Genomic DNA, 20214 nt, shown 5'->3' with positions numbered 1-20214 from the left:
TGTAAGGGACTGGCAAATTGACATAAGCCCTCTTCCCTTGAGTTAAAGGCTCCAAATGTGCTCTCATGTGTGTGACACTGCCTCTGGTTTAACTCAAACCTTTCCACCTAGGCCAGCTGATCAGAGGGACTAGAAAAGGTAAGTACTATGTATGGGTACCCCTGAGGGTCACACTTCAAAGGGCATTATGCACAGGAATGGGTGAAAGAATATGCTATTAATTGGAGATTCTACCTCTCACATAACTCACAGGTAGCTGAGTTGGTGGAACAGAAAGACGGCATCCCTAACAACAGACAGAATTACTAACTGAAAACCCTGCTTTGGCCAGGTGGACAAAGGTGCTTTCCCAGGCATGTGCACATTTAAATAACCATCCCATGGTGCCTATTGCCCCAGATGCCAGAGTAGGAGCTCAGGCTGAGATACTCAATACCCTAAAGGCGTGGAAAACAATGGACACAGCAAGAGTCCCGACACTTGCATTGGATGAATGATCTATGCTGCTGAGGGCACCAAGCCCTACTGTCTCTGAAATGGGAACTGCTTACTGGAATCTACAATGGGACATCCTGACAGGATGAGTCAGTTACTTTACGCCCATGGATGTGGAGGAAATGCTCAGTTTAGGGTGGGATCCTGTCATTCTCATGCAATCAGGACCTGTGGAAACACAAGATACGTAGACTTAGATGTGTATCACAGAAAGAGGGCAGAGGTCCTAGTCTAGCATATTCCCTGTCTATTCACCTCCTTATGCTCAATTTGCACCTCCCCTCACCAATGTAGTATGGTTTACACAGCCTGGCCAGGTTCCTAAATCTGTGGCCCCACTGACATCTAAAGACCAGGCTACAAGTGTAATTCTCACAGAAGGATAAAAATCCCCCCCATTCAAGTCCCTACTAAATACTTGTTTTCCCAAGCTCAGACTGCTGCTTCTGTGGCATTTAACTGCAGACAGGGAATAGGATGGAAACATCTTCTTGCAATGGGCTCATTCTTGTAAGATGTAATTGTACACATAGAAGCCCTTGTCCTGGTTAAACACTGAAGTATCCATAATGAGAAAAGCTGTCCTACAAAATAGGATGGCCTTAGATATCATCACAGCCTCACAAGGGAGACATCATCCAAACTAGATATTGTTTTTATACCAGATGGATCTACTCATATCTCTTCTTTGTTAACACATGAAAACACAAATAAATGCATTAAGTGACCCAACCCCAAGCCAAGGTGACTACTGGTTTGGGTCTCTGAGGACATGGTAAAAAAATATATATATATATATATATATGTATATGTATGTATTACTAATGTTTGGATCTTCTTCTCTTAATTGGTCTTTTTTCTTGCCTGTGTTTATATTTTTGCTGTGGATTATGTCACCTATGAAGTCATTTGGCAATCAAGCAAGCTATCTCCCTGCTATTGAAGTCCTTTGCTGACTGCTCAGGGGACGTGGCAAAAGAGAAGGTGAGTTCGTAGGAGCTGGTCAGGAGAAGTGGAGTGTGAGGAGAGACTGCTCCATGGTGTTACTGCCGACTGACCCACAAGCTGGACCCAGCCAGAAGGAACAATGTTTATCTTGAAACTTTCTTGGAGACTGTTTTGATCTTAATCACCATATATTTTGACACATACCAGCACCCCTCCACTGTCTCCTGGTACAGGCTTGGTTGGGAAAACATTCTAGTTGTCCTAAGCTGGCCAAGCATGTAAAGCAATTTCCTGTACCTGGTAGCAGTAACCTAGAGTTGTTCTTCGTTTATCGCGGTTAATTTGTTCCAGACTCTAGCAGTTGCTTCTGGCATTGAAGGATTCCTGGGGTGCTCGAATACATAGGCCTATAGTCCATACATACAGTAATTTTCATTTTAATTGTAATACAGGGGTGTATAATTGACTCAGACAACCGAGTGCACACTGTGTCATTTTCACTGTCTCGATCAACTTTTTAATGAATATATTTGAAAAAACGCGATAGAGTGAAGCCGCGAAAGCCAAAGCGCGAAGTGGCGAGGGACGATTGTACTTGTACACATAACTATCCCTCTCCTTCCCCAATATGATTCTCTGGTGTCTGCAAAACACCTTGAGGATCCACTGCATCTTGCAGCCACCCAAGGCAAGCCTCCCTTAATAAATTCTATTAATTACCAGACTGGAATGGTGGCTTCTTTCTTCTGTATGTCCCTGCTCTCCACTTATGGGGGTACATTTTCAGTCCCGTTACAAACATGGTGATCACTAATAAGGCTGCTATAAACATTTGGATGTAGGTTTTTTGGTGCCAATATACGTTTTCAAATCAGTTGGTAAATACCTAAGAGCATAGTTGCTGAATCATATGGTAAGAGTATGTTTAGTTTTTTCAAGACACTGCCAAACTGTCATTTAAAGTGGCTTTATCATTTTTCATTCCTATCGGGAATGAATGAGAGTTTCTGTGTTTGTCCACATCCTCACCAGCATTTAGTATCGTAATTTTTTTTTAAATTAGCTATTCTAATAGGTATATAGTGGAAGCTCATTATTTTTTTAGTTTGCATTTTCTTAATGACAAAAGATTTTGTGCATCTTTTCATGTGCTTATTTGTCATTTGTATACTTTTTTTTGTAAGTTGTCTTCAGATTTTTTTTGCCTGTTTTTAAATTATTTATTTTATTTAAAGTTTTTCCATTACAGTTGATATCCACTATTATTTTATATTAATTTCAGGTATACAGCATAATGGATAGACAATTATGTAATTTACAAAGTGACTCCTCCTTTGATAATTCAAGTGTCCACCTGGCACCACACATAATAATTATACTGTTATTGACTATATCTCTTATGCTGTACTATACATCCACATGACTGTAGTTAGTAATCTGTACTTCTCAATCCCCTCATCTTTTTCACCCAGTCTCCCAACCCCCTCCCTTCTGGCAACCATCAATTTGTTCCCTGTATCTATGACTCTGTTTCTGTTTTGTTCATTTATTTTGTTCATTAGATTCCACATATAAGTGAAATCATATGGTATTTGTCTCTCTTTGACTGACTTATTTCACTTAGTATAATATCCTCTAGGTCCATCCATGTTGTTGCAGATGGTAAGATTTCACTCTTTTTTATGGTCAAGTAATATTGTATATGTACCACAGATTATTTTGCCTGTTTTTTAATTAAGTTGTTTGTTTTCTTTCTTGTTTCTTTTTTGAATATTTTGGATACAGGTCTGCTATGGTTTGAATATTTATATCGCTAATTCAGATATTAAAACCCTCACCTCCACATGTTATGGTCTTACTAGGTGTGGCCTTTGGGAGGCAATTTAGTCATGAGGGTGGAACCCTTATGAATGGAATTAACATTTTTATAAAATATCTGCAAAGATTCCTAATCCCTTCCACCAGGTGAGAAGTCTGTAACGTAGAAGAGAACCTGGCCCAGCCATGCTGGCACCATAATCTTGGACTTTCAGCTTTCAGTATTGTGAGAAATAGGTTTCTGCTTTCTTATAGCATCCTAAAATAACTAAGACAAGGTCTAATATCAGATATGTGTTTTATAAATACTCTTTCCAATCTGTGGCTTGTCTCTATATTCTCTTCACATTGTCTGTTGCAGAACTAAAGTTTTTAATTTTAATAAATTCAATGTATCCATCTTTTCTTTCAAAAGTATGGATCATACTTTTGGTATTTTTTCTAATAACTTGTCACCAAACTTAAGGTCACCTAGATGTCCTCCTATGTTTTCTTCTAGAAGTTTTATAATTTTGCATTTTTAATTACTACTTCCCCCAAATTCATCTGTACCTGTAACCACAGAATGTGATCATATTTTAAAATGGATTCTTTGCAGAAGAAATTAAGCTAAGGACCTCAGGATAAAATCATCCTGGGTCAAGGTGGACCCCAATCCAATGACTGGTATCCTTATACGAAGAGAAGAGAAGAGGAAACTCAGAGACTCAGAGTAGAGCACCATTTAAAGATGGGGGCAGAGATGGAAATGATGTATCTATAAACCAAGAACTACAAGGGATTATTGGCAACCACTGGAAGATTGGAGAGAGGAATGGAACAGATTCTAATTTAGAGCCTCCAGAAGGAATCGACACCACTGGCACCTTGATTTAGGACTTCGGACCTCTAGATGTGTGAGATAATAAATGTCTACTGTTTAAGTCACCAAGTTTGTGGTACTTTGTTATGACAGCCCTCTGAAAGTAACCAGGCATACAACTGTCCCAGCAACATCATTTGTTGAAAAGACTATCTTTTCTCCACTGAACTGCCTCTGCACCATTGTGAATTGATTGTATTTGGGTAGTTCCATATCTGGGCTCTCTATTCTATTCCTTTGATCTCTATGTCTATTCTTTTGCCAATACTATACTATAGCTTTATTGTGAGTCTTTAAGTGGAGTAGTATGAGTCCCCCAACTTTACTCTTCTCCTTCAATATTGTGTTGACTATTTTGGGTCCTTTGCCTGTCCACATAAATGTTAGATACAGTTTGTCAATATAGATTTTGATTGGGATTATACTGAATCTACAGATCAAGTGGAGAAGAACTGATATCTAAGTATTCCATCTGTGGGCTGCTAATGTAAATGGTATTGTGTTGTTCTTTTCAAATTCCACTTGTTTATTGCTGATATACAGGAATGTGATTAACTTTTATATATTAACCTTGTAATCCTACAACCTTGTTGTAACCACTTATTTGTTCCAGAAATTTCATTGTTGATTCTTTCAGATTTTCTACATAAACAATCATGTCATCTGTGAACAAAAATGAGTTTATTTCTTCACTCCCAATCTGTATACCTTTTATTTCCTTTTCTTGCCCTATTGCATTAGGGAGATCTTTCAACATGTTTTCAGTATGTTAAAAAGGAGTCGTGAGGGGGGACATCTTTGCCTTGCACATAATCTTAATGTGTAAGTTTCGAGTCTCTCACTATTAAAGTATGATGCCAGCTGTAAATTTTTTATTAATGGAGAAGGTTCCCCCTATTTGTAGTTTACTGAGAGGTGTTTTTTTCATCATAAATTGGTGTTGGATTTTATCAAATGCATCTGCATCTAGTGATATAATTATGGGACTTTTTTATTTTCAGTCTGTTGATGTGATGGATTACATTAATTGGTTTTTAAATGTTGAGCCAATTTTGCATACCAGCCATAAATCCCATTTGGTCATGGCATATAATTTTTAGTATAGTTTTTGGATTCAATTTGCTAATAATTTATTTCGGATATATGCATCTATGTTCACAAGAGATATCAATCTATAGTTTTTTTTTTTTCTTGTAATGTCATTAGCATTTAAAAAAATTTTTTTTTAGAGTTTTCATATCTCTGCTAATATTATCCATGTGTTCTTGCATGTGTCAACTTTTTCACCCATTTTAATTGTGCTGACCATAATGATTATTAATTTTCTGTCTGATAATTTCAAAATCTGTACTATATTTGAGTCTGGCTTGAATGCTTGCTTTGTGTCTTCAGGCTGTTTTTATTCTTGGCTTTTAGCACCCCTTGTGATTTTTTGTTGAAATCCAGATAGAATACAGTAGGTAAAGGGACTAAGGTAAATAAGCTTTAGTGTGGGTTTTATGTTAATCTGGCTAAGAGTTGGGTCGCATTTACTGTTTACTGTAGATTTAGGTGTCAAAAACTTCGAATTCCTGTAGTTTCTTTGTTTTTGTCTCCCCTGTTAATTTTCAATTTCCCTAAGAACTCATTAATTAAAAGTTGAGCCTTGCAACAATTTCAGCTGCAATCTACAGTCATTTCATTGGAACTCAGTGATGTGGTGGTGAAGAACAGGGAGAAGTGTTTTTAAAACATTATTGTAAATCTCACTCTTTTAGTAAGCCCATGTCCCTTGGCTGTGACCTTCACAATTTTCTTACCTTTATTTTTCTCCTTCCACCACTTATATCAGACAGAAAAGCTAGAGGCAACTACACTGGGGTCATTTTCCTTCCATTTACATCAGTGGTTCTCAACCATCCTAATGCCACGACCCTTTAATACAGTTCCTCATGTTGTGGTGATGCCCAACCATAAAATTATTTTTGTTGCTACTTCATAACTAATTTTGCTACTGGTATGAATCGTAATGTAAATATCTGATATGCAGGATGTATTTTCACTGTTATACATTGAACAGAATTAAAGTGTAGTGATTAATCACAAAACAATATGTAATTATATATTGTGAAATATTTATTTCTAATTACAAATAAATGAAATTTTGTCTTGAAGCATGGTGTAGCATGGGTAACAGTCTTAACATAACAACAGTAAACTACATTGCTATATTTTGCGACAGTATGCATAAAAAACCAACATCAATGCAAAGGTTGAGATTGCTTCTTTCTCACCAGACCAAAAATTCTCAGGACAGTCTTTGCAAGAGCACAATGAGGATCATCTTCCACAAGTCTACTTCTGTATTTAGACTTGATAACCAACAAGCTGGAAGACCCTGTTTCACAAAGATGTGTTGTTGGAAATGGAAGAAGGCTCAAAAGGTCTCATACAGAACAGGATATGACTGTAAACACTTGATCCAGAATTTTGTAAGTGGCATTGTAGAGAAATCAGTTCTCACTGCATCGCTTTTAATAAGTTCAATGAACTCCTCTTGTGCTGCTTCAGGAACATCTTCAAATTTGACTGTGCATGGGCTTCTGGCAAGTGCAAATGGGGTGTCAGGTAGATTTGGAAAGTACAATGAAATTTTGTCTGCAAACATGTGCAAGTGTTCTTTCACAGAAATTATCATCATAATCCTTTTGTCTGGTTCAATGTCATGTTCCTCAAAGAAAGCAGATAAGGTAGGTAACATGTAAATTTTATTTTCATCCAATTTTTTTTTGCCAAAGCTTAAGTTTTATTTGGAATAATTGATCTGTTTAGATAAATCAAGGCATGTTGCACTTGGTCCTTGCAGTGATAAATTTAACTCATTCAAGATGGCAAAGATGTCAACCAAGTAAGCTATTTTCTGCAGTTCACTTTTATTACTGAAAACTGCTTTGAACTTCAGTCTAGCTTTCTGATTAAATAATGTTTTGAGTTCATCACAATGCTCAAAAACATGTTTTAAAACTTTTTCTGTCGACAACCATCTCACTTCAGTGTGAAACAGCACAGCATTGTTCGGTGCATCTAACTCATTGCACAGTTGTGAAAACAGTCGACTGTTTAAAGTGCTCACCTTTACAAAATTGACAGAACTTATGATGCCTTTGATTACTTCTTGTAACTCTTGTGGCAGCGTCTTCATTGCTAATATTTTTCGATAAATCATACAGTTAGTTTAGATACTTTTGGTAATTCATTCAGTACCAAATGTTGAAATCCAGATCAACATCCTAGCATAGCTGGAACACCATCTGGCAAACACCACAAACTTTTTCCCAAGAGATTTTATGCTCTTTCAGAAATGAACCAATTGTGTCAAATAAGTCACCTGCAGTAGTTGTCGTTTCAAGAGGTGTGCAAGAAAGTAACTCATCTTTAAAGTCGCCATGATTAATATACCTCACATAAACCAGTAACTGTGAATTTATCAAGCTGGATGCTAAATATTGGAAGTGGAGCTGAGTTAATTTCCTGGATTACCTGATCAAGAATATCAGCAGACATGTCATCTGTTCTTCTGTGGACAGTGTCATTAGATAAGGAAATTGCACTCAATTTCGTAACAAAGTCATCTCCAATCATAACTCAAACAATGTCTTTGGTTGCTGGCAACAGTAAATCCTCAGCAATGGTGTGAGGTTTTATAGCTCTGGCGATTCGGAGTGCCACCAAATATGAAGCTTCAATGACTGCTACATTTTGTTTGTGGTACTTGCCACCAGTGTCAAGTCTGGCTTTCTTGAGTCCATCAGTTTTGCTTCTAAAATAGTTGGTATCCTTGCTGGCAAAACTTCGATGTTTGCTATCAAAATGGTGTTTTAGATTGTTTGGCTTCATAGTTGCGGCTGATAGAACTTCACAACAAATAACACATTACGGTTTCTCAATTCCTGCTGTAATTATTGAGGTAAAACCATACTGTAAAAAAATTCTCACTCTATTTTCTTTTCTTAATGTTCTTCTCTACATGATCCATTGTCATGGGATGGTTTGCTAATAAAAATAATATATAACAATAGCTTTAATAATACAAAAGATGATACATGGCATAGTTTAGTCAATACAGTTCATTAAAGTTTTCTATGATTTACCATTCTGTGTGTGTGTGTGTGTGTGTGTGTGTGTGTGTTTTATATACCTGTTACTATCACAAGTGGGCAGTATTCACATCAACCACAGCTGAAAATAAAAAGACCAATCAGCATCCAGATTAAGTTCCCATGATACAGATATTTGTTTTTGCAGTAGTTGATAATTTTACAGTACATGATTTTACATTTGCCCAGTAATTATAATTCATGAAGTGTTGTTTTATCACCAATACTGCTGCTTTCAACACAGTAGCTGCTTTTAACAAAGTAGCTGCTTTCTACACAGTAGCTGCTCTCTACACATGTGTGACTGGTCCACATAAGTACATTATGGTGCCAACCCTGCTACATACACCTGTATTTGTACGAGGTGTCTGTGATGGGGTTGGCGTGATGACATCATCACGCCAGGTACTCGTATGTGGGTGTATCTGAATGTGAGCAGACCCACCTGGAGATGGATAGAGGAGCAGTGTCTCGGTTCCTAAGACCATCAGAAATATATGTTTTCTGATGGTCTTAGGCGACCCCTGTGAAAGGGTCATTGGACCCCCAAAGGGGTCGCAACCCATAGATTGAGAATCGCTGATTTACATGAATAAGGCTCTGGTGAAGTATTTTCCCTGGACAACAGGTCTTTCTAAAGAAAATGCACTGGGTTTATTTTGAAATGCTTACTTTCCCCTCCCCTTGCAAAGATATGAGGTGATTTTTCTTGGCTGTTCACCATGAGAACCTGCCGGGGTTCCTACGGCGGAAACCTATGGGATTTTGGCTCCTCCCTAAAACTGGATCCCTCAGGAATTTGTTACCCTCAAGCTAATTCACACTCAGCTTCCAGAAATTAATCACATTTAGCATCACTTATCTTATGTTTATTATTTTGTTTCAATTTTTGCACTCAATAAATATGTATTGATTACATAGTGTATATGCCAGAAACACTTTTAGAAACTACTTATCAGTGGTGAGGAAGATGGTTTATTTTCTAGTGGGGAAGAGAGGCAAATAAAAAGATAATTATAAAACAGAAATAAGAGTTATTATGGGGTGTAAATCCAAGGTAGCATAAAAGTACATTTCTCTTACTTCACTGTTTTATTTTCTGGTTCTTCATACAGAATAAAGTACAAAAATAAGGAGACAGCTGCATTAGGAGAAAATGTGACAATTTTCTGCAATTTAACAACTCCAGTAGATGTTGTGCAAATTACCTGGCAGAAGGTCCAAGATTCTTTGCCACAATATATTGGCACATATAGCAGTAAATATGGAGAAAAGATTCTTCCACCATACATAGATTGACTCTGCTGCAAGGTCATCAAACCCAATTCCTCATTCATAACTCTCCGTGAAGTGACATTTGAAGATGAAGCCTGCTGCAAATGTCTATTTAATGTGTTCTCACATGGTAGTCAGGAAGGACAAATCTGCCTTAACATTGTAAGTATGAAATGTTTTATGTAAAGTCAAAATTATGGGATGTAATCTTTGAAGGTTAAGTTTCAGAGAAATATATAAATATTTTTATTATATAGAAGAATAAAATGGAAGCCAATAATGGTTACATAAGTTGCCCATTTTCACACAGTGCAGAGCCAGGCATAGCATTTAGTTCTTCTGCCCTCTCATTTAACCTTTTTGCACTGACTTTAATCCAGTGGGTAAAATTCATGAATCACATCAAGATGTTCATTGGGAAAAGAAAAAGAGATAGTAGAGAATGAAAAAGAGGAAAAAAGAAGAGTCAAAGAGAATAACCATTTTCCAATCTTCAAATTAACAAAAAATTTTGAAGGGATAGTGATTGTGTCATAGTGTTACCTCATTATGTTGTTATACGTTTAAAATATTGGGGCTCAAAAAATGTAATTTTAAGGTTGAATGAATGTGGAGGTACCAATTGTTCTTAAATTGGAAAATACTGGGTATAAAAAATAGAATTATGAAGGTTTTTTTGTGTTGTTTTTTTTAAAATTGTGATGAGAGGTATCCGAGAGGGGCATGTTTTCAGCATTTTGACTTCATATACAAATTTTGGGAAGTCCATCTTTACCATCATAGAAATCTGATATGACATGTTTTTATACTTACTTTTGTTTCTTCTCTTTCTTTCTTTCTTTTTTTACCTCAGCCGTGTCTGAATTAAAAACTGAACTCCAGTGCAATCTTGGCTCTGAAGATTTTATTAGATTTATTTACTCAGTTATGGGAAAAACTCTTCCTGAAATATCTTTTTTTCCATCACAAGTCTTGATTAATCCACAAGAGGAATACCTTGCTCAGAACCCAAATGGCACAGTGACTATCACTAAAATGTACATCTTCTTGGAGACTGTGAGGTGGCTAAGACTCTAATACCTGATTGTGTACATGGATCATTCTCTAAGTACCCAAGAGAAAATTGTTCCTCCATCAATCAACAAGAAAAAATAATTATCTTTAAAATTTAGTCAGAAGAGTCTGCAGCATAATACTCTCCAGGTCCCTTTATGTCATCTCAAAGGATACGAGATCTCCCTTTCTTACAGCTGCATAGTACTCCGTTGTGTATATGTACTACAGCTTTTTTATCCACTCATCTACTTATGGACACTTGGGCTGTTTCCAGATATTAGAAATTGCAAATAGTGCTGCTATGAACACAGGGGTACATACATTCTTTCTGATTGGTGTTTCAGGCTTCTTAGGATATATTCCTACAAGTGGGATCACTGGGTGGAAAACAATATTGTGTTTCCTCAAAAAATTAAAAATTGAACTGCTATTTTACTTCTTTTGACACTAACAACCATAACAGTCACTGTATGAGGCACTGTCATCATTCATTTTATTCAGCAGGTAATCATTGAAGCCAACCTTTAAGAGTTCTTTCAGTAACTGTGCCTGTAATAATATTAGGTTGAACCATATGATATTGATAACAGTCAATCATTTTTATTTATAAAATAAGTAATTTATTACGGTTAAACTTGGTAAGTTTATACTACATTAAACCTAATATAAGTAAGGGAATCATTTGAACATTATCAAGACAAGACTAACAAAGCTTCTGATCATGAAGCTTCAATACAGAAGACTATTCTTTCTTGCTTAACTGTGTAACAAATTTTGGGGACTTAAATCCCTGATTCTGTGGAAGTCTTGAATAGAGATTTATTTCCTTATGTTTAAATGTTGTTGACTTCAAGGCTGTGTTCACATTTTAGTGGCAAATTCTTGCCATTCAGCCTCCTTTATCCATTTTGAATGAGCTATGTAGTATCTCATTGAAAAAGAACATAATTAAAACTAGAAACTAGATAAAGTGATTGCTGAACAGTAAAAAATAAATGGCACAAAGATTCTCAACTAAAACACATGGACTTTCTATGAATATCTCAGGGATGAAGCAATTACTAACAAGAATTTCTCTTTCCTTCAATGGTAATAGAAAATTCAAAGCAGCGAATGAAGAGAGGGTGAGAGGTTGTTACAATGAACAGAGAAATGACATCAGTCTGACAATCAGAAAGAAGACAAAATAAAACCTATCATGAGGAGACCTAAGGATGCAAAATGCACAATAATATTTCATGCCATGTAATGTAAGTGAAAAAATTTCCTTAAGGTCCATCCACAGTGTATCAATTAGTTTTGTTGGTTTTTCATATATATTATTGTTGACAGTATTACTAATGTCTCCCATTTTGCCCCCCTTTACCCACCCCTGCTCCACCCCAGGCCTTCCCCATACTATTGTCTATGTTCATGGGTTGTACATATATGTTCTTTGGTTAGTCTCTTCCTATTGCCCTCCCTGCACCCCTACTGAGATTTGTTATTCTGCTCCATGCATCCATGTCTCTGAACATATCTTTTTGGTTAGTTTATTCTGTTCATTAGATTCCACATATAAATTAGATCATATGATGTTTGTCTTTCTCTAACTGGTTTATTTTGCTTAGCATAATGGACTCCAGATCCATCCATGGTGTCTTAAAGGGTAAGAACGTCTTCCTTTTTACAGCTGCATAGTATTCCACTGTGTAAATGTACCACAGTTTTCAATCCACTTATCTACTGATGGGCATTTGGGCTGTTTTCAGATCTTAGCTATTGTAAATAATGCTACTATGAACATATGGGTGCATACATTCTTTCTGATTGATGTTTCAGGCTTCTTAGGATATATTCCTAGAAGTGGGATCACTGGTTCAAATGGAAGTTTCATTTTAAATTTTTTGAGGAACCTCCATACTGTCTTCCACAGTGGCTGCACCAGTCTGCATTCCTATCAGCAGTGTACTAGAGTTCCCTTTTCTCCACATCCTTACCAACACTTCTAATTTCTTGATTTCTTGATGGTAGCCATTCTTGCAGGTATGAGGTGATACCTCACTGTAGTTTTAATTTGCATCTCTCTGATAATTAATGAAAAATGTTGAGCATTTTTTTCATATGTTTAGTGGCCATCTGTATGTCTTCTCTGGAGAAGTGTCTATTCAGGTCCTTTGCCCATTTTTTAATTGAATTGTTTGTCTTCTTGGTGTTGAGTTGTATGAGTTCTTTGTATATTTTGGAAATAAACCCCTCATCAGATGTGTCATTGGCAAATATGTTTTCCCATAGAGCAGGTTTCCTTTTCATTTTGTTGATGGTTTCTTTTGCTGTGCAGAAGCTTTGTAGTTTGGGGTAGTCCCATTTGTTAATTTTCCCCTTTGTTTCTCTTGCCCTAGGTGATGTATAGTTGAAAATATTGCTATGTAAGATGTCTGAGATTTTACTCCCTATGTTTTCTTCTAGGATTTTTATGGTTTTGCGACTTACATTTAAGTCTTTTATCCATTTTGAGTTTATTCTTGTATATGGTGTAAATTGGTGGTCTAGTTTCATTTTTTGCATGTACCTGTTCAGTTTTTTCAGAACCATGTTTTTTATATTATATTCAAGAATTATATAACCATAATGATGACCTTTTGTTAAACTTAAATTGCAATGCAAAACTGTAAATTATATCCAGAAGGCTATACAGAAAGAAGTGGAATTTGTACAATAGTCTCCCTTATCCTTGGAATATACATACTCAGAATCCTGGTGGATACCTGAAACCACAAATAGTACTGAACCCTATATATACTATGTATTTTTTTTCTATGTATATATACCTATAATAAGTTTAATTTACACATTAGGCACAGCAAGAGATTAACAAAAGTAATAATAAAATAGGACAATTATAACAATGTACCATAATAAAAGTTACGTTAATGTGCTCTCTCTCAAAATACCTAAGCACTCAGCACACACTGTGGCTGCAACTATTGTAGTTTGAAGTGTGACAGAGAAACTAGCATTTTTCTTCTTCACAAATTCGCGAATGGAGAGTGTCTTTTTATCGTAGGACTTAGCAACCTCAGCATATGATTTATTTTTTCCTTATTAAGTTGAGAACTTACCTTTTTACTTAAAGGAAGTACCTTACTGTTTCTTTTTGGCATATTCAAATTGCCAGCATCACTACCCTTGCACTTGGGGCCATTATAAAGTAGAATAAGGCTTGCTTCAACACAAGCACTAGGATACCTGAGTATCTCTCTGATAACTGAGATGGTTACTAAGTGACCAATGGATAGTAGTAGCATATACTGTGTGGATACACAGGGCAAAGGGATGATTCACATCTCTGGCAGCACGGAACAAGACAGTGTGAAACCCTGCGATATTTCATCACACTACTCAAAACAACACACTATTTAAAACTTAAATTGTTTTTTATGAAATTTTTCATGTAATATTTTCAGATTGCTGTTGACCACTGGTAGCTGAGATTGTAAATAATGGAGGGACTACTGTAATACAATTTAGGAACACTGTGTTCAAAATAGTTACCATAAAAAATGTTGATAGTTAAAATTTTACAATTGTTTTTTCTTAAGAGTACAGGCTCTGGAGTCAGAATTGAATTTGCTTCCCAGTTTTGCCACCTAATCATTTTGTATATTAGAGCATTTTTTTAACATCTCAGAGTTTCCATTTTCCCATTTGTATCTGATAACTGAACTCTCCTCATTGATGTAAATAATTATTTAAAAATTTTTTTCTTTATTGCTTTTTTAGAGAGAGAGGAAGGGAGAGGGAGAGAGAGATAGAAACATCAATGTGAGAGAATACCTCCTGCATGCCCCGCACTGGGGATCAGGCCCACAGCCTGGCCATGTGTTCTGACCCGGAATCCAAACGGCAACCTCTTGATGCATGGGTAGACACTCAACCACTGAGCCACACCGGCTGGGTGCAACTAATTCTTTTAAAATGCTTATTACATTGCTTAGAACATTTATCTTAAATACTGATAATTATGATTATAAATTTATTTTTAGAGGATATTAAAGAGTCTTTGGAAATTCCATTTAGTAATTGGGTAACATTTCATCAAGTGACTATATTATATTTTGTCTAAACATTTTTAGGCATACTTATATCTAAGTAAATATTTATGTGGTTATATATATTTTTATTCTTAAGAATGATAGTATAATATTTAATTACTGTTTTCAATTTGAATATGCATTAGTATATTCTTTTATAAAGTGGAATATAGCAAATAATCTCATAACATCAATGTGAATGTCAACAAAGCAATCGTGTATCGAAAAGGCATTGGAGATCAAAGGTGCCAAAACAGCAGCACAGTGTATAGTAAAGAAGTACCATCATAAAGAGCATGTTTCTCATTTGTGTTTTTCAGGTACTTTAGGCTTTTCTTATATATGGCTGTCTGTAATTGATGCATTTGTCATTTTGTTTATCATTCTTTACATTATTCAGAGAAAGAAAAAAAGTTGTGTTACTACTTGTCTGTGATAGAGAGGTAGGTAAACTATGGCTAGTTTCAAATCTGAAAAAAAAAATATAATAATCCAAGGGCTCTAGAGAAATTTGTCATGGAGAAAATCGTCATGGAAAACTTTGTTCCATATGCTTGGTAATTCTTGCAGTCAAAGGGTTGTCCTTGTTCAGGTGATATCCTGATGGAGGTTTTTATGAAGATAAGCTGTTAGGAATCATTAATACTTATGGCAAATTGAGTTTAAGATTCTTTCTTGAGGACAGATTTTTGACAGAAGAAAGCATATGAACTTTACATAACTGGTGGGGGTCCACTGAATTGTGAAAAAGGCTGAGATTTGGAAGCTTGAGATAAATCTACTGGAAAAAAGCCACAGAAAGATAAAAGTGATGTTACTTTACAGAATTAATATAGTAAATTGTCAACTCATTTATTCAACAAATACTTCTAGAGTACCTAGATGTTCCTATGCATTGTTGTCAGTGCGGGAGATAGAGACACAGCTAAAACAGACAGGTTCTTTGCCTTAAGAAGCTTATATCTCAGTGGGGAGAGGTAATCAATGAAAACATATAAAACAGACAAAAAAAAAAAAAAAAAAAACCAAGAAAATACCAGGCAGTGATAAGCACTATTTAGAAAACAAAGTAAAATGATATCATTGAGAGAAATATAAATAAGGATAATTTATGTTGAGTGTCTCCATGAGAAGGTGACTTGAGAATTGGGTTTAAAAAGAAGTTATGAGTAAAGTTCTTTGTGAAGAGCGTTCCAGACAAAAAAGGAACTGCTAATGTAGAGCCCAAAGTGAATAGGTTCAGCGCATCCCAAGAAAAAAAAGAGAAGGTCAATGTGCCTAAAACAATGATTTAGAAATAGCGGCTGGGGCCAGAACAGGTAAGGCCCATAGGCCTGCAAAGGCATTGAGTTTTTTACTATCTGCAATATCAAGTATTTAAAACAAAGGAGTACGATGATCTAATTTTTACATTTAAAAAATCTCTCTAGCAGAAATGTGGACAGTGTTTCTTGGATGTCAAGAATAAAAGGAAGGGGATTTTTTAAAGAGATGATTGCCAAGATGGGAATCAATAGTGGCCTCGGCTAGAATGGTAGCAGTAGAAACTGAGGGACTAGGGATATGTTTATGATGACAAGATTTGCTGATGAATAAGATGTGGAAAAAGAGTGAAAGAGAAAAATTATTCTGATGATTCTAAGCTTTTGGGCATAAAGGAACCTTTCACAACTATGGGAAAATTTAGAGGAAGAACAGACTTTGGAAGGAGGATCAAGAGTTCTATTTTGAACATGTTAATTTTAAAATGCCTATTTGACATCCAAGGAAATATGTCAATTATTTATATATAAGAATCTGAAAGTTATAGAATAGATAAGGGAGAGTAAATTTGGGAGTTATAGAGGGTATGTTCCCTAAAGGAGAAATCATAAGTTATGAGTCCCACTAGTATAGAGTAGAAATAGCATGTAAGTTCTGTATCAGTGTATTTATATGCTGAACTATGCATTGAAAAGATATTTAGATCCATCTCTCAAGAGAATTTGAATCTGAATGTCCCACTTTTTATTCGTAGCATAGTCTTACAATGGCAGTACACTGTAATGTACTGCTTTGGTCATAAGGGGGAGTGTTTGGGTTGTAGTCTTGTAGTCATCAATGGATACGTCAATGTCATATCCCTAGGTCAGAGAATGTACTTGAAACCACATCCCAGCTATAACAGCCTAACATGGAGACCCTTATGTACCACTTTCTTTCTGCTGATTGTTGATTTAAAACTTAACCTTCCATATTAAATCATCTGACAGTAGCAATTATCATTTTTATTTTTTCAATTAATTAATTAATTTTGTATCCTCACCCAAGGATTTTTTTTTGCATTCATCTTCAGATAGAGCGAGAGGAAGAGAAGGAGGAAGAGAGAGAGAGAAACATCGATGTGAGAGAGACACATTGACTGGCTGCCACCCACACAACCCCATCCAGGGTTGGGGACAAACTGCAACTGAAGTACATGCCCTTAGCGGGAACCGAACTCCGGTCTCTCTGCACTGAGGGCTGATGCTCTAACCACTGAGCAAATGGCCAGGGTGCAAGTATCATTTTTAAAATAAATGGAAACAGATATTTGTTTATATAATCCAGTTTCATAAACTAATGGTTTTAAATGAGGTTATATTAATGTTAATATCTTTGAATGTTGCTATTCCTCCCCTGATTCAGGACCCCTCACACCACGAGCAAGTGAATGGCTACTTTGATTTGTAGGTTTTTTTCCCCCTGATTATTAATAAGTGTGAGCTTGTCTTCATATATTTATTAGCCATTTAAGTTTTCCCTTCTGTGAAGTTCTTGTGTATATCTTCATGTGATTTCTGGTTGGATGTCTATATTTGCAGAAATTATTTATATCCCAGTTTCTTTACGATACTAGGTATTGATTACTTCTCCCTATATGTCATTACTCTATGAAATTTCCCAGTTACATAATTAAAAGAACAGAAGTTCTTAATGCTTTAGTATTTTTAAATCTGTCACATTTTTACCTAATACTTTGAGTTTGATGTCTTATTTAAGAAGTCCTCATCCACCTATGTTCATAAAAATATTTATTAACTTCATATTTTTCTATTTCATATTTAGGTCTTTAAAACTTTGTTCATAATGAAGAATTGTATGTAGAGTTAATTTTTATCTTATAATGAGCTAGATTTCCTAACACCAGTTACTATAAAATCTGTTTTTTCCTTACTGATGAACTCTATTTTCAGCTCTCACAGGCATAACTTATATTTCACTGTTTATTTTTGTTTCTTCATAATTGCATATAGTTTTTATTCCTGTCATCTTTTGTAATATGATAAAATGTAGTAGAGAGTGATTTCTTTATTTTGTTTTGTAACTTGACATATCACTTCAGGGATACACATACACCTACAACATTAAATAGACTTAAGTTCTTAAAAATACAGCTGGAATTTTGATTAGTCTTACATTGAATTTGTCAAGTAATATAATTTGGGGAATATTGATATCTTTACAGAGTAATTTGCTCTCCCCCCCATATAAATGTTCTGCATTTATTCAAGAGTTTCTAAATGTCATTTAAGAAAGTTTAAAATTTTTCTCTCTGTAGGTTTTGTGTAATTTTCACAAAGTTAATTCCTTGGTATTTGTTCACTATAATAATAAATGCTTTCTTTCTTTTTAAATAAACATTTATACCTGCTTATTATTATTTTAGGAACAGTTCTGGATTTTATAAATTAACCTGTATTTGGAAACTGCTAAATTCTATTAACAAAGTTCTTCTGTTGCTCTAATAGTTTTTCATGTAGATGATCATCTCTCTCTTGCACATAATAACATTTTCTGCTTCTTTGTAAAATATAAAATAGCAAAAACAAGTTATATTTGTTTTCTTTCTGAATTTAAAGTCCATGTCTAAAATTTCTCTAAGTATGATATTTGGCCATTAAGTATATTATCAAGTTTTAAAAGAGTTTTATTAATTACATTTTCTGTGGCTTTATCATATATAGGTTGTTGAACTTAATTTTTTGTACTTGTTGACATAGTCATGCGAATTTTCCATAGTAGTCCAGTAATATAATAAATTAGATCGACTGATTTTCTAATATTAAACCATTCTGGAAAGTTTATTTATAAGTAAAACTGGAAACCTGGCCAGTTAGACTCAGTGGTTAGAGCGTTGGCCACGGGACCAAAGAGTCACGGGTTCAATTCCGGTCAAGGGCACATACCTCCCTTGAGGTTCAGTTTCCAACCCTGGTCGAGGTCGTGTGAGAGGCAACCAGTTGATGTGTCTCTCTCATATCGATGTTTCTCTCTCTCTCCCTCCATCCCACTCTGTCTGAAAATAAATGAAAAATTATCCTCAAGTGAGGATTAACAAAACAAAAAAGGACTATAATTTTAATTTTTGAATTATTTTTTTCCTGGCTTTGAAATAAGTATTTTAAATAAAGATTTTGAAATTAACACAAATCTAAAAAAAAAGAGGTTATTCATTTACTATTTCTCCTTTTAGAAACATGTACATATAACATAGAGATTTCTATTCCTTAACAATCTTCTGGGTCTATGGATTTTTTGGCAAGGGAATTTTTGTTATTGAAATTTAGTTGCTTTTAAAGTGTTTGGCTTTTCAATTCAAAACATTTAGGCTTATTTTTATCATTTTATTTTTAATTTAAATATTTTTATTATGGTAAACATTTAACATGAGCTCTATCCTCTTAATAAAATTTTAAGCATAAAACAGAGTATTGTGGATTAGTAGTACAATGCTGTACAGCAGATCTCTAGAACTTATTCTTGTTGCTTAACTTATGCCTATTGATCAATAACTTCCATTTCTCCCCTTCTCCAGCCCCTGGAAATGACCATTACACTCTGGTTCTATGAATTTGACTATTTTAGATACCTCACATAATTAAAATCATGCATCATTTGACTTTCTGTGATTGGATTATTTTACATAGCATGATGTCCTTGAGGTTCATCTATGTTGTCACATTTTGCAGAATTTTCTCTTTTTAAGGCTGAGTAGTGTTCTGGTGTATACATATGCTGCATTTTCTTTATCCATTCATTTGTAGATGGATAATTAGGTTGTTTCCACACCTTGTCTACTGTGCATAGTGCTGCAATTAACGTGGGAGTGCTAATATTTCTTTGAGATTCTGATTTCAGTTATTTTGGTTAAACACCCAAAAGTCAGATGGGTCCTGTATAGTTCTACTTTTAATTTTTTGAGAGATCTTCATACCATTTTCCACAGTTTCTGTACCATTTTGCATTCCTACCAAGAGCGAGCAAGGATTCGAATTTCTCCGCATCCTGGCTTGATCTGTTTGTCTTTATTTTTTCTTCAAGATCTAAGAACTCTGGAACTTGTTAACAAGAAGAATACTCATCCTCAATGCCAAGTAGAAGGGAATTCCTCACAGTAAAGGGGAGAAAAAAGTCACATCATGAAAACAGAGCTTTTTACAGAATTTATTGCTTGAATATATAATTTGATCCTGGATAAAAATAAATGCATAGAGAGAATAAATGGTGATGGAAAAATAAAATAAAATTA

Source organism: Molossus molossus, unplaced genomic scaffold, assembly GCF_014108415.1.
Source record: "Molossus molossus isolate mMolMol1 unplaced genomic scaffold, mMolMol1.p scaffold_m16_p_5, whole genome shotgun sequence".
NCBI classification, from domain to species: Eukaryota; Metazoa; Chordata; class Mammalia; order Chiroptera; family Molossidae; genus Molossus; species Molossus molossus.
Note: the sequence above shows the minus strand (reverse complement) of the source record.